Source organism: Passer domesticus, chromosome 1, assembly GCF_036417665.1.
Source record: "Passer domesticus isolate bPasDom1 chromosome 1, bPasDom1.hap1, whole genome shotgun sequence".
Classification (NCBI taxonomy): Eukaryota; Metazoa; Chordata; class Aves; order Passeriformes; family Passeridae; genus Passer; species Passer domesticus.
The window spans coordinates 16,904,999-16,920,054 of record NC_087474.1 but is presented as its reverse complement, the minus strand read 5'-3'; the positions used below and the strand labels follow the sequence as shown (position 1 = coordinate 16,920,054).

Sequence of the window (15,056 nt, the reverse complement as noted above, 5' to 3'; positions counted from 1 at the left end):
AAATAGTGCTGTGTACATAGGAAGGCTTCCTCCAGAGCCATTAGTATTATTATACCCAGGAACCTGAGAACCCTCATAGCTCCTGCAATCTTCATCCTCATATGTATCCCACATTATACTTATGGGAACCTGAAAGTATGTGAGCTTTTAGTCTCATTAAAATATATTAATAAAACATGTGAATATTGGTGTGTAGGCTTTTCTTGCACTGCTGATACAGTTCCATGGCTATTGTATCAATGTGCTTTAAAAATAATTCCTTATAATGCATGTCATTACATTTCAGTGACCCACAGACTGAAATGTCCTTACCTTAAAAAGTAAAATATTAGAAGGAAAAAATCAAATTCCAAATCTAATCTCTGCCTTACAACAGAATTCGAACTGTGCCATCTCACCTTGGGAAAGTTTGTGGAGCTGTGGCTAAAGGGGCTCCCTTGATGCTGTCCTGAAGGGACGTCCTTTGGCATCAGTAACAGTTTTGTGGAACTGTTGGGTATTGGGAACTGTTTGGTGGTACTGTTGGGTTTTGTTTGTTGTGACAACTTGGCACTGCCTAGAACAAGAGACCCCCCCTGTGACCCCCTTGTTCAGCAGGGCGTGTATATTGTGATGCAGACCCCCAAAGAAAGGTAAGGGGAAAGGGGAGTCCCTGTCCTGGAGCACTTGGTACTCCAGAGCATATTCCACAAGAATGGGGACACGAGTTTAGGATCCCCTAAAGATGGAAGAAATTGTCTCCATGGACCAGAAACCTGCGCTAGTGGAAGATCCCCCTGCCCATGGAAGGGGATTTGGAATGAAATGATCTTTAAGGTCCCTCCCAATCCGAGACATTCTGTGATGTTCTGCACAGCTCTTAAGTTTGATAGCTAAAAGAACAAGACAATGCCCCATTGCTCTCCAGCTCCTGTTAGCTACAGTCTTGTACAGGAGTGAAATGTCACAGGACATGCAGCCATCTGGAGCACAGCCACTTGCTCTGGCTGGAGTGAGGCCCAGCTCTCCACTTTGCCTGTATTGGGACTGGATGCATGGACCTGAATTTCAGGGGCTTCATTTTCCAGCTGAAACCCACACCAGTTCCTGCTGCAGCATGTCCTACAGTGATACACCTTGTTTTGTGTATCACAAATAAAGGGAAAGTTTAAACTTAAGGTTTTTTTCATTTTGATGAAATGTCAATTTGAAGGGTTCCCAAGCTTGTGTGCACTGCTTTCTGTGTGACACAGCTACCAAATAAAATCAATAAAAATTGAGAGCTCTGGGTGCAGTGTTGAGGTACAGTGTGGCATGAGTATGTTAACATGTACTTTGTTTTTCTTATGGTATATTTTATTGTTTCATGTTTGTTTAAGTTTTTAGCACTATTTAAAATTAATCTTGCTTCTCTTTGGGATGCTTGTATATGTTGATCTTCTTGGTCTTTTTTATTGCAGTTTCTTGGTTCTTCTTGAGTAAGCAGAAATGTTGCAGCTGTCAGGTTAGTCATCACTGCTGCAGCACTAGCCTCTGATGTGTTGGGTTTTTGAGGACAAGATAATCAGCAAAGCTTGATTTCTGCCAGAATAGAACAGCTTCTTCTCTCTCCTTTGACTTTTCTGCTGACAAATCACAGCAAAGTGCTGTTGGCAGTGGGAGGGGAGTGCAGGGTGCGAGAGCAGCCAAGCCCACAGTGCTGCTGTGGGATGCAGCCGAGCCCCAGTGAGGATGTGTAGAGCTGGCACTGCTCCGCCTTCCAGATGTGCACCCTGATCCTCTCGTCACATCTCTGGCATGCTGCGGCGGTGCTTGTGCTGAAAAGTGAAGCTACAGGATCCAGAGCATGTGGATGCTGTGATTTGAAAGTTTACCTCTAGTTTTCTGTCAATCCAGTGCAAACGTTGCTGTGAGATGTTTATTTTCCACACAGCTCCGGGAGTGCCTTCAGATCGCATTCCAATGTTAAATTTTTTTGTGGTCAGTCAGAATGTGCTGTATTTGTCAGAACCATTTTTTTCAGGTCTGCTAATGGACTCAAGAGGAAAATTGATTTTGCAATTCTATGCACGTCTCAGAATCTTCTTTGTCAGACTAATTTATCAGAGTTTGAACCCAGCTTCCTGGCTGTTGTCATTCACACTTCTCAAGAGTGCATTTGTCAGGCTGTTGATGCAGTAATTTCTTGAAAATATATAGTGGAAAACTTTGCTTTGAGATAGGATTAGTAAAGGAAGGGAGAAGTAGAAATTCATAGGCATTTTTTTCTGTCAAAAGTTTCTGTGAAGTTTTTGAAGCAAAATGAGTTCTAGGTCACATTTAGATGTGCACTTTTTTTTTTTCTTTTCTTAAAAGGAGAAATTGAAACCTGTTGAAAAATCTGTTAAGGTATATCTGAGGACCACAGCCCCTGAAGAACTAATTTAATTTCTCGATAAGATGTTGTATTATAGATCTTATATCTATATATTCTATTTTCTTGAGATCTATTATGCATTATTTATATGTACACATTTATATTTTAAATATTTTTGTGTTAAGTCATCTCTGATGCATCCAAGAGCAATTTTTAGCTACTAAGTAAATATGGTGAATATTTTTCAGAATGGGGTGCTGCTTAGAAATTTTATACCTTTAGTATGTCGTGTAGGCATACCTTTCCAGTAAGTATTCAGTATAAGTTAAATTATGGATTGAGGAACAAGATCCTGCATTAGCAAGCTAAAATTCTGCAGGCTCATTCTTTGTTAAGCCCCAGCCTTTCATGGAAAAGGCAACTGAAAAAGGAGAAAAAAAATCTGTGGTTATCTTATAGCAAAGGATTAAAACTATCCCACACTGGTCTGGGAAACAGTGTGGCCATGAGGGAGAGGGTGATAAATCCAGCTGCCTTTAATTTGCCAGAAGTCATCCTGTCTTCTCCTTTAATATTAGCTGTTGGAGAGCTGTGATTAAGTGCTCTTCCTCCTGATAAGGGCTTACTGAGAAGTGGCTGACAGGTAGAACCAGCAGCCAAGCTGCTGCATGTTTTAGGAGGTGTTTGCAGAGGCCCGGCATCTCCTGTCAGCGCGGCCGATAAGCGCGAAGGCGAACACCGCCCGGGATCCGTCCGGCTGCCCGCGAAGGGCCCGGTGAACCGCGCTGTGCACAGTGTGCTAATTGTCACAAATTGGCTGCTCTTGCTTGGGAGTGACAGGGTGAGAGTGGATGGTGGGCTTTTTATAGTCCAGCTGTCGCATATTTAGCTTGTACCAGTTTTATTCTGAGAACAAGCATTTAGAATTTTTTTGTTCATTGGCACAAAGGGAGTTTTCATTGACCTCAGAAATACTGTTGATTAACTATGGTATAAAGCAGTTTTATTTAAAACTAATTTAGAAGTGCAAGAAAAGTTCTGGAATACAATATGAAGAATTTTTTTATTGTTAAAGTGTTTTAAAAATATTTTAGGAAATATTTCTTTTTCCTTTCCAAGACCTTGTAAAGTCAAAAATTCCTTCTATCCAAAAAGGACCTGTCCTCCAAAGGCTGACAATAGATTGTCCCTTACATCCCCTCAGAGATGGGTCAGATATCTTCTCAAAAGGCAGAGCCTGTTGTTTTTTCATTTGCTACCCTCCCCCATCGACACAAAATACTGTTAGAACAGGTCAAGCCCACGAGATGGGGGTATAAGGAGTCATATACAGAAATGGGCAGGAGGGGGAATGTGTGTGTGCTCTGTGTGAAAGCACTTTGGAGAACGAAGCCCTTCTGTTTAAGGGGGCAGCTGGGGCACTGTTCAGCTCTGTTTGGAATGGAGGGAGGTGCTGGGGCTTTCCTGGTGTGGAGGTTCCTGGTGTGGAGGTTTCCCTGTGGCATCTGCTGCTGTGCACCAGCCCCACTGCATGGCAGGGGCACTGGTGTGGTACCACCCAGCAGTGATCACAGTCACCCATCAGACTTCAGCAAAACTCAGCTTTAGGCTGCAGGGCAGACACAGCTGATGTTTCTGAATATCCTTTTTTTTCATTGTCAGGAACCACAAGGCACTTCTAACACTGTTCAGAGAAGTGGGAATGGAGAAAGGAGGTTTGCTTACTGCTCCTGTTACAGCAAATAAGCATCCTGGCACAATAAGGGCTGCCTCTGCTTGTCCCAAGCTAAAGTCACATAAGAAATGCAGGTTCATGCTACTAGCTGCTTGTCCTTTCCCAGACAATTTACCATTTAGCTCCTAGGAGCCTCCTGGGTACCTTCATTTCTCTTAGAAATACAAAGCTGTTACCTTTCTTCCTTTGTCCAGCTGCAATTCAGAAACATTCACAAGAATGAGGGAGGGACACAGGCGCAGGAGCTGAATACAAATGTGAGGGCAAGAAAGTTTCATGGTACTATTCTTTGCTATAATATAGCAAATAAGAAAGTGCTCAGTAGTCACAACGCTACATGTTTGCTATGCTGGGGAAATTGGCAAACACTGAGAGAAGGAGCAGTATTAAGAGAAAACAATACTTTGGCATGTTTCGTTTCTGTCCAGGAGCCCCAGAAAATGAGGAGAGTGAATAAACAGAAGCGAGAAGATCCTGTATAGCCAAATTGTGCAAAATTGCCTTGTCAATTGAAAGAAGGTGAATGGAGATGGCAGGATGTTCAGAGGGATTTGAACAGCACCTAAGGCAGGACACAAAGAAAAATGCTTAGCAATTGAAAGGGTGTTGCAGTCTTTTTGTTGGTTTCATTTTGCTGCAGTTGGGTTTTTTCCTAATTTTTTTAGTCTATTATATTCCCAGTGGTAGAATCCTGTATTGCTCTTTCATTTAGCAAAAGTGATGGTTACAGTAATGGTCACTGTAATACTGTGTGAAGCATGAGAGAAATGTGAGAACAGTCTGAAGGAAAAAACAAGTTTGTTCTGATTATGAAAACCAGTGGACAGATTGCCATTCAAACTTCATGATGCAAAGCTGCATTCACTCCTTATTTACTTAGTCTTTTTTTTCCCTTTTGTTCTTTTCCCCTGCCCCCCTTTTTTTTCTTTCTCTTTTTTTCACTTTTTAAAATGGGAGTATTAAAAGTTAGTAAATAATTGTTATATAATCCTTGAATAATTACACTCTTTAGTATTGTTTAGCTTCATATATTTAATCTGGCTTAAATCACAATGAATTCTTGTGTGAGTACTTGTAGAGATATCTGTGATTTTACTATTTATGAAGTTAAGTTTTTCCTAATACAGACTTTCTTTTGCAGTTTTCCACTGGGTTTCAACATAAATAGCACACAAATATTAGAAATGCACTCTTTTAGAATAAACCTTTCTATTGGCATTTTTATCTGCTTAGTTCTGAATTCACCATTTGTGGCCTTTTGTTGCAAGCACTGCTAAGCTTGCTAAGTCGTGGCACTCCTTTCAGCAGCAGTGAGTTGCCCTGTGGGTTGTGATCTGAGCCTCTGCACATCTTCTGGTGGGCCACAGAGAAAACAGAACTGCTTGCTTCCCCAAATGTGCTTACACCCTCGTGGCTCTGTGCTTAGTGTCTGTGAGTGCCTCTGGATTCAGGTGCCTAAGCCAGGATTTACTGCAACTGATGTGTTGTTGGCCAAATATATTTGGGTTGGGTTTCTGTCTGGGTTTTCTTGCTGTTCTCAGAAGCTACAGAAGTTCCCAGCAGCAGAGATGCTCTGAGGGGCAGTCAAAGCTTGGAGGCTGTACAGAGTACTCTGCTTTTTGTGAAGATGTGACATTTCTTACCCATGTGGTCCTAAGGTTGGGACTTTAGAAGGAATGTTCCCTTCTGCAAATCAGGTATGCTGGTGCTCATCCATGTGCTGGGACTGATCCCAGGTTGTCAGTGTTCCACCCTGCTACACCATCAGTGCTGTCTGTGTAACACAGGCGTTCCACCTGTGGGACAAACATTCTCTGGCATGTCTTAAGAGCCATTGGGTCTGAAGTGGGATTGAGGGAGAAATGGAATGTTTCATGCAATGCAGGAGTTCACACTAGGTGGTTGAATAGTCCTTCCTGAACTTGACCTCCATGAAACAGTAGATGTGTAGGGCTTGACTTTGAGTTCTGATTTAGCACTGTGCCCTGCAGAAGGGTATGGCCCACTTTGGAAGCATTTTCCAGGCTAACTAGCAAGATGGAATAACTCCCAGTTGCACAAATTGTTAGAGGCCTTCAGTGGTACTCACAGATTGCTAAAGAAGATGGGAATAAAATGAGCCTTGTCCTTTTGTTGTAGCTGCTGAAAGGTTGCCAGGCATTCCTGAAATAAAATGTGCCCCCCCCCCCCATCTTTCTCTGATGCAGTTTTAACTTGAAGATTTATGCTGTCAGAGCTCTACATCCATTTTCATTTTTTTGATGAGATTATTTGCTGCTTATACTGCATACTTACATACTTTAAAAGATTTTGGAGGGTTACAAGTTTTACTTTGATGAAACATCAGAAATTATTAGCAGCTACTTTCTGCTATTTTACTATAAAACTATCACATAAAGGAATTAATATTTTTTATGTTTGAAATGTCACAATAGTTTGCTAAATTTGACATTAGTAATGAAGTGCAGGTTTTACAATGTCCTTCAAAGTACAGTACAGAGTAACATGCTTCAAAACAAAACCTGTATGAAGCGAGGCTGAGTGTTAGGAGGATCCTTCTCTACTCATAATGTACTAGATGATGATGCATTCTGTATTTTAAATGTTTGGTAGGAGCTCCAAACTCCTGTTGTAATAATTTCCGTGTAAAAACCACCACTGTTTCCTCAATTTCCATATAAAAACCACCACTGTTTCCTCAGTTAGTACAAAAATTCAGATTTAGATTTTATTGCCTACTGTCAAACAGAACTTAAATTTGGTAGTTAACAATAGTTTAAAATACTTTTTTCTCCCAATGCTGTTTCAAAAAGACACAATTTTGCAATGCCATTGGCATATTTGACTGGTTTTCCTAAAAAAGGTTATATTCATGTCTTATTTTTAAAAGAGCAAAACATTCTGATTGGTGCTCTCTGTGCAGCAAATGTTACCTCAAGCTATACAAAAATTCCTATTTCCACATTAAAGTAAAAATCCAAAGAAGTGCAGATCACCAGAAAAAAGAACTGAATTTTCTAGTCTCCCTTTATTTTGTCTGCTGAAGTTTAATAACTGCTTCAGGCAAACCCAGATTTTAGTGGAACTGAAGACTCAGTCTCAGTCTGCAGGAATTTTGGAGTTTTTTGACCTCTAAGTGTTCTGCATATTGCAGTGTTTGAAGGAGGACAACAACAAAGTTTGCAGGCCTTCTATTTTCCTGGCTTTGTTCTTTCCCTTTCCCCCCTTGACCTCCTCTCCTGTTCCCAGATGCATTAGAAAGAACATGAATCTTCCTGCTCTTCTGCTTAAAGAAACTTGACCATAAACTTGGGCCATGAACCATCCCATGGGACCTTTGGAGGGAGAGGTGGTGGTGGAGCCCACTTAATGCTGTGTGAAGGGGTCACAAAGCCACAAAGGTGTGTGGTGTCACCTGCAGCTGGCCATTGGCTACTGGCTGTGATGGGGATATTGAAATGCTTTGGTTGAGTTCTGGTAGCTATTGGGATTTTACCCAATTTGTGTTGCTATCTGCAGTTTCATCTCCAAGTCCTGTGATTGTGGGAGATGTAGCATTAATTCCATGAGCACCAATAATTCTTTGCCTTTGTCATTACTGAAAAATGTGAATATGTGATGACTGAATAAAAACCCCTCTGAACTTCCTTTACTAAACCTCATCTTTTTCTTGTGTCAGATATTTTTTCCAGTGTTTAGGCTTGGGAGCACAGTTTAAAATCAGTAAACGGCATAAACTTGCTGGTTTTAGATGCTGATTTTTTAAGATGGGGACCTGACTCCCTTAATTTTCAGTGAATAATGAACTTTATATGATGAAACTATTCAATGGTGAACTGATTTTTCTCATTAATGGGAAACCATTTTTGTTATTGTGGTTGTGACTCTAGCAGAATTGTCAGAAAACAGCTGAGGTGTGCAGGAAGATGTCCATTTTGTATTAGAGTAATAACTCTGCTTTCAATTGGTCTAGTCCAGATGCTATACAATAATTTAAATAGAAAATAGAATATGTATAAAGTGTATTATTATGTAAAGGATAGACAAATCTACTGTGCCATGCATCTGTTTTGTAGTCTTGTACCCTGCACTTGCCAATTCTGAAAGTAAATATTTTGAGGTCTGGTAATAATTTTGTTCACATTCTCAAAACCTATTTGCAGTTTTAACTTGAACTGAGATGATTTTTCTCCCAAAGACAGCTTCACTTACAAGCTTTGTAATGTGACAAAGTAATTAGCACTCACCTAGTAAATCCAGGAAGAGAAACTAGGTGAAGCAATTTGCTGAAAATGGCTTTGGAAATTACTGTAAATACAATGTGAATGTTGTGCAATTCCTCAAAACTTTCAGTGATCCTGATATTTGATTATATTTTGAGAAATTGAATCTCCTATACCAAAATGGTTTAATTTTAATTTTTTTAATGCATACTTTATGTGTAACTGTATCAGTCTTGTCATTACTTCTTGTTGACTCCTCTCTTCTTAGCTGAGGCACTGTGACACCCAGTAACATGGCTGTATGACATGGTGAAAAGGACTCTGCTGCTGATGTGCCTGCCCAAGTGAAATGGCAAAGCATTTACCAGTCTTTTCCTTTTTCTACTGTTTTCTTAAATGCATTGGTGTGGGCAAACATAACACATCCTCTTGTCTTTGCTGGGGCATGGTCAAACCCTGGCTAGCTACATTTCATGCTGATGTGCACTGACAGGAGTTCACCGTTGGATCTGTCAGTCTCCTTACCCAGAGCTGATCCTGACCTGATTTCTCTGTGCAATCAATTCATATAAAACCAGATGCCAACAATCTCTATTAACTGTGAATTAAATTCTTATCAAAATGAATTGCCCCAATTTGGGGTGAAACAAACAGCCCATGTCACTTGCTTCAAAAAGTACACCATCTGTCTGATAGAGCTGATTACCCAGAAGTGGCACTAAATATGTCTGCATGTCTACAGAGGAGCAAATAATTTGCCTTAGGAAGGAAAAAAAACCCCTCTTGCTATTATGCCGAAAGAAAGTTATGCTTCTGAAAGTTATGCTGATTGATATGGTGATTTATTGTCCAGAATGCCTGAAGATGAGTGGTGTGGTGTTGTTTGTGGTGGGATTCCTTCTCCTGAAGGTATGAGAAGGGCTGCATTATAAACCTTGTGTGTGCACTGTACTCTTACTCCTCTTGCATTCTAGCAACACTAACTTTTATAACCATAAAATACAGTTATCCCTAAGACATGCCTGGTACTGTTGTGGGAGTAATTCTGAAGGAAAATGACTATAATATAGCTGAATGAAGAGCTCAGGTGGTTTCCTCTTAAAATTGCAGGGTGGGTTATGTTCAAAAAAGAGTCAAATATTAAATGAGGGGTGAAAATATGTTGGAGTAGAGCCTGGATTCTGTAAGTAAGTTGTTGAGGACTATAACCTGGTTTCCTCAATGAGTATTAATCCTAATAATGTATGATATGGTGGTGGGTAATAGTAGTTAAGCTAAGGATCAGGAGTCCAATTTTCATCATATTTCTAGGAAATATAAGATGTAGTGTTGCATAGCAACAGTTGGAGGTATAGCAATATTTGCACTTGAAAATGTTTAGTGCTTTGGGAAGCATTAGGTGGCTGATGAGGTAGGCAGTGAGGAAATGGTATTATTCTCTCTTAGGGAACTGGTTTAAATGCAGTCTTGGTTTTACTGGCTGAAGAACATTAACATCCAAATAACTAGCTAGACGTCTGCAAAATGAGTTATTGGTCTCAGTCCAGTTTTCAGAGCACCCATATTCACATTTCAAAAACTATTTCTGTAATTGCCAGTGCTGTTGGTGTGTTCTGAAGGCAAACTAGACACAAACAGCCGTGGAGGCATTTCTGCTACAGAGCACTCCTGCCTGGTTGCAGAGGGCTTCCTGCTCTGGTCCTACTGCCCGATTGAGGTGTTTCTACTCTTTCTAGCTTATAACTTTTCTCTACAGCTGTGTGTGAACTTGAGAGCACATTATTTAAATTTCATAAGATCCTGATACTTTTGTTATTCTTTGTGTTAACTGTAGGTGTTTTGAATAAAAGATGCTGCCTAGGATACTTTCCATCTTTTGAGATCATCCTAAAACATTTTACCCTTAAGTTTTTCGGAATGAGATGTGAGTTCCCATTGAAGGTAAGAGTTTCCCAGAAATGTGTAATCTCTGTCAAACCATCTGTTTTCAGAAGGTCTGTGTTCTTCTCATCCGGCACACCTGGAAATAGAAGGTCTGAAAAAAAGCAGGAAACCATCCAAAGATTAAGAGGAGTAAAGCTGCTGGAATGACATGACAAGAATTTGGAGTGCCCTGAATGCAGTTTGGTACATTAGGTGTTTATTGCTCAAAACTTACCAGCTTTTTGTCAGAAGAGGTTGTCAGATGCTCAGTAGGACATGAGTATGTTGTAGCCAAGCTGAGGAGTGACATAGAGGAATAATGAGCAAAAGGCATAAAAATTGGAAGCTAACAGCATAAGATAGTCATAGAAGTGCTTGCTATGTTTTTTGCAAGCATCTAGTTTTACCTTTTTCACTAATATTTAATATGCTTTAAAGGAAGTATGTGTAGTAGATCATCTCCAGGGTAAATCCAATAGAACTAAGAGGTGTCCTTTTCCACATGAAGATTTTACTCAATGCCAGTGATGACTTAATTTTCTTAACTGCCTAAAGTAAGCTTGGTAATGAGTGTCATAAGAACGTTTCTAACAAGAGAGAGCTCCAGATTTAAGACTACTAATCTTTAAATAATAATCTAAAAAAGTATTCTATCATTGACTGCACTTATTGCTTTAATTTAGGAGACCTCAAGATGTGTAAATTAAATGAAGGGCAGATAAACATCCTAAACTAATTTGTAACATAAAAATACATCTTTGATTCTTAATGTAATTTTAAAATGTTGTAGCCATTTCTGGATAAAAAGATTTATGACTATTCTGCTTATGTTGCTTTTCCTAAAGGTAAGAAATCATGCCTATGTAACTTCACTGTTATGGTAGTAGCAGGGATGAGGAAAGGGGTTTATTAGTGAGTTCACTCTTTTTAGCAAAGTAAATAAAGGACAACAAACCCTACTGGACTCCTATCACGAGGCTAATTCTTGTGTAATTCAGAGTTTTGAAGGTCTTTGGTAAAAATTATTCCCCTTTCTTGAGATTACCTTTATTATCGGAACACAATGCCAGCATGTCTAGAAATCTGCTCATATGAGAAGGTGAAGAGTAACATTCCATACTCAAATCTGAGAACCTCACAGCAAATTTTAAAATATTGTACTGATTGTGACCTTGGTAACATTTTATGGTTCTTGGAACTTAAACTGCTTACCATGTGTTCATAAAAAAAATCTTTTTCTCCCTTCAGACCTTATCTCTTCTTTTTCCTTTTGACACTAAAACTTCTTTTGATGACTTCCTATGGTTTTAAGTGTGCCTTCATCTGTCTATTTACTTGAGTCAAGGCAGTTTTCACCTGTGATTTTGGATTAAGAGAGGAATTTTATAAAATGTTAGAAAATTTTCCCATCCAAAGCATGTGTGCTTTTTCCTGTGGGTGAATTCTGTGAAGGAGTTATAGAATTTCTATTACCTTAAAAACACTTGTATCCACAATAAAATTATTAATTGTGATCTGCTTTTAAATCTCAAGGTCTCCTTTAGTTTACCTCTATATCAGAACCAGTCACATGAAAACTGGAAATGGAAGGGAATATACCTTACATGCACAGTTAGGGCCAGCATTAGCCTGTGAATGCTGGAAGGAGTGCATCTTATTTACATGTCCTTGTTTTTGTTTAAATATATTAAGCTCTTTGGCTTTAGTGGGAATTCTGCATGCCCCATATATTCAGGAAGCTAGTCATGTTCACATAGTTCTTAAATACAGTTTTGACTTAAGTGCTTCTTTTAGGCACCTTTGGGCCTGACTTCTAAGTGAACTAGATCCAAAAAGAAACTGAATATTCTGTATTCAAATATCGTATATATAAGCAGGTAAGTTAGTGCACCAATTTTTTTTCTTTGTTGGCTGAAGAAATCTGCTAGTGCTTCTTGATGTTTGCAATAAAAATTGGTAGAAACATATGCAGAGACTTGAAGAGCTTCATAAAACACTTTGTTTCTTGGTTGCTATTGTACTTCAGTTGTGATTTTACAAAGTGCCCTAACTTTGAATTAATTTCTGCATGAAGCTCTTCTAAGTTGACATTTTTAGGTTTAATGTGTTTTCACTTTTTTCAATCAATTTTATAGCAGTACTTTTGTTTGCTCAGTGTCTAACAGGTCTGCTCTTGTGCCTTTCTATGCATAAGGTTAACTTGCATGTTATATAAAACTCAAATTTTTATATACATAAACTTAATGCAGGTTTTGTAATTTGTGACAATTTGGTTGAGCATCAATGTATCTGTAGGTGTCCTTCCTAAAGGGGACCAGTACTTAAACATATAGCCCTAGGACTTCTGTTAGTTTATAGAGTGAAAGGAAGATGGTATTTTCAATGGAATAAGCTATTTCTACAAAATATGCAAGAAATCCCCCCCCACTCCCATCAGAGCACTAAGCCTCTTTGTGACATTTAGCATAGATTGAATGTTTCTCTCTTTTTGAGTTGTTTGATGCATTCTAAAATCGCCCAGGTAAAAAGCAATGATAGCTATACCTTTTTCATTTTGCTTGAATTTTCATAATAGTCTAACACAGAAAAGGAAAAAGTCTATTATTTTTTTTCTTTGAAGTATGTGCTCTTGTTGTCTTTGAAAGATTGTACATTAAATGTACATACTTTAGATGAAAAATACACTTAACTTTTTTTGTTATGTAGACTGCATATATAATTGAAATGCTATTCTCAGAATGTTCATAAGATAGATGGCTTTGATAATATGATGGCTTTGATGTAAAACCTAATAATAAAACCCAGTAGGAATTTGTATGTAATTTTGAGAATCTTTAGCTCATTATACAGATTATTTTTTCATTAAGGTCTTGTTAATGAAAGATTTACAGACCTTTCTAAGCTATGTCCAATATTTTAGGGTCTAGCACTGCAAAAGCAGATGGGAGCTTTGGTATCCTGTGTTTCCATTGTGAACTAAGGAGTGTGTGGAACAGAGGGAAGCATTTTTAATTTCATGCATATGAAGGTTTCTGTACAATACACACTGATGAAAGTATTTTGACATATTCTGAAATATTCCTGAATACATCTTTTAATATTTCTTATATTTTCTTGCACTATTGAAATGACTGAAGTGCAGAGTAGACAAAAGCTTTGAATGAGAGAGATTTAGGACCCAAAATACATGCTCAGGAACTTTCATTTTTGTTTCTCAGCATGGGTCTACCTGTCTTTTTGAGGAATTATCTGCCACCAATTTAGTGGCTGTAGCTGTGGTGTTTGTGTGTCTGTACATACAAACACAAGGCTGCTACTTTGAAGGTTTGGCTGGGATGATGCTTCTAAGAACATCTTCCTCAAAAGGAGCTGGACTTTTCTGCACTGTACACTGTGTTTGGCCATGCCCTTCTCCAAGGGACCACAGAAAGAGAGAAGATAAGAAAAGAAACCTCATTTTTCAGGCTACAGGATCCTACAGTTTGTGCTGCCAGTTCCATGGAGGTGTAAAAGCACAGCAGGTAGTGTGTGATGCTACTGCATAGAGATCTGGATCTTCATTGCCCTCTGACAGCTGGGCTGTGTTCTTTCTCCAGTCCTGGGAGATCAGAGATGGCATTTTGAATCTGCATGACAGCAGAACTTTCCTGTGAACCAAATCCGTTCCCAAAGTCTTGCTCAGATCTGTTCTCAGCAAAGGATGGTCCTGCCTGCAATCTGGGCTTCCATGTCCAGTTCTGCTTTCAGGACAGGTTTTCAAGAATGTAAGTGGGTACTTGTTTTTGATATTCTGGAGTCCTTGAGTAGTATAAGGAGCTTACAGAAACACGCAAGGTCATTGAGGGCCTTTCAAGGTCCTGTCCTGTTGTAAAATTTAAAGGAAAGTCTTTCCCACATCAACTGATGGATATCACACAGAATGCCAAACCATAGCAGTAATAAACTGTTGGTGTGTTACTACTAGGGCTTGGCATTCTCTGGGACATAGCAGGAAATTTGCAACACAGTCTAAAAGCTGAATAATCCTCAGCAGAAAATCCTGAGGCAAGTGGTAGGCAGAGTGTCAGACTGCCTGCCTGAATAATGAAAGGAAGCGAGTAGGTGCCTGTTTCCAAACACCAATGCTGTAAAAACAGCAACATGTGGGGGTGTCAGCCAGTGAGAGCATGGAGGGCTGCAAGTAGAAAAATTACTAGACATAGAAAAATAGAGATGTATTAAAATATGTAGAGGAAGAGGTTCCTGCTCCTGGGGATGTGCTGGGAATGGTTGGCACCAGCAGGAGTAATGGTGGTAAGGACATGGATGGGCCATTGCTAACCCAGGTGTGAGGCAGTGCTTTGGTCTGAAAATACTGACACAGGCTGCACACCTGATCTTGTAGTGTTTGTATTTCTTCCAGTCCTGTCCTCCAGGCTGCTGTTCTTCATCCATTGGCTCTGGGTTGTGCTTGTACAGCTCCCTGCTATAACTGTCCTCCTGGTTGTGGCTGGCTGCAAAGCAGTGGTTCAGTGGGATCACCTGGCTGGCAAGCCCTGCTAAACTTGCTCTGACTTTCTCTCCTTTGCTATTCCCTGCTTGGCACACTCCTTGCTCTCTCCTCAGCTGTGACTACACAGATGCTGCCTTTGGGCAGATTTTCTGCCTAACCCTTCTGGTTCTCCAGAAAAGAACATAAAGAGAAAAAATTGGAAAAAAAAATGTTGGTATAATTGTATCAGAGTTTTAAAGTGAATTACTATTACTACCTGAGAGCAAGGCTGTTCCTTGAGCATAGGCAGGACTCACCCCACCCACTGAAGAAGCAGGGCAGAAGCAGCTGATGTCATGCAGAGGCCAA

General features: G+C 39.6%; 1 protein-coding gene across 3 annotated transcripts in view; it reads left to right on the top strand.

Annotated features, from left to right (window-relative positions):
* KIAA1217 (KIAA1217 ortholog) overlaps positions 1 to 15,056 on the top strand; it is a 355,102-nt gene that overhangs the window by 30,831 nt on the left and 309,215 nt on the right. Inside the window, exons 1-2 of one of the 3 annotated variants that reach the window (XM_064407743.1) lie at positions 8,562 to 8,650; positions 10,128 to 10,234. The exons of the other annotated variants lie outside the window; for them this stretch is intronic. The gene's annotated coding sequence lies outside the window, so the exon portion shown is untranslated. Of the gene's footprint in view, positions 1 to 8,561; positions 8,651 to 10,127; positions 10,235 to 15,056 lie in introns of those variants that run through there. 3 annotated transcript variants of the gene reach the window in all.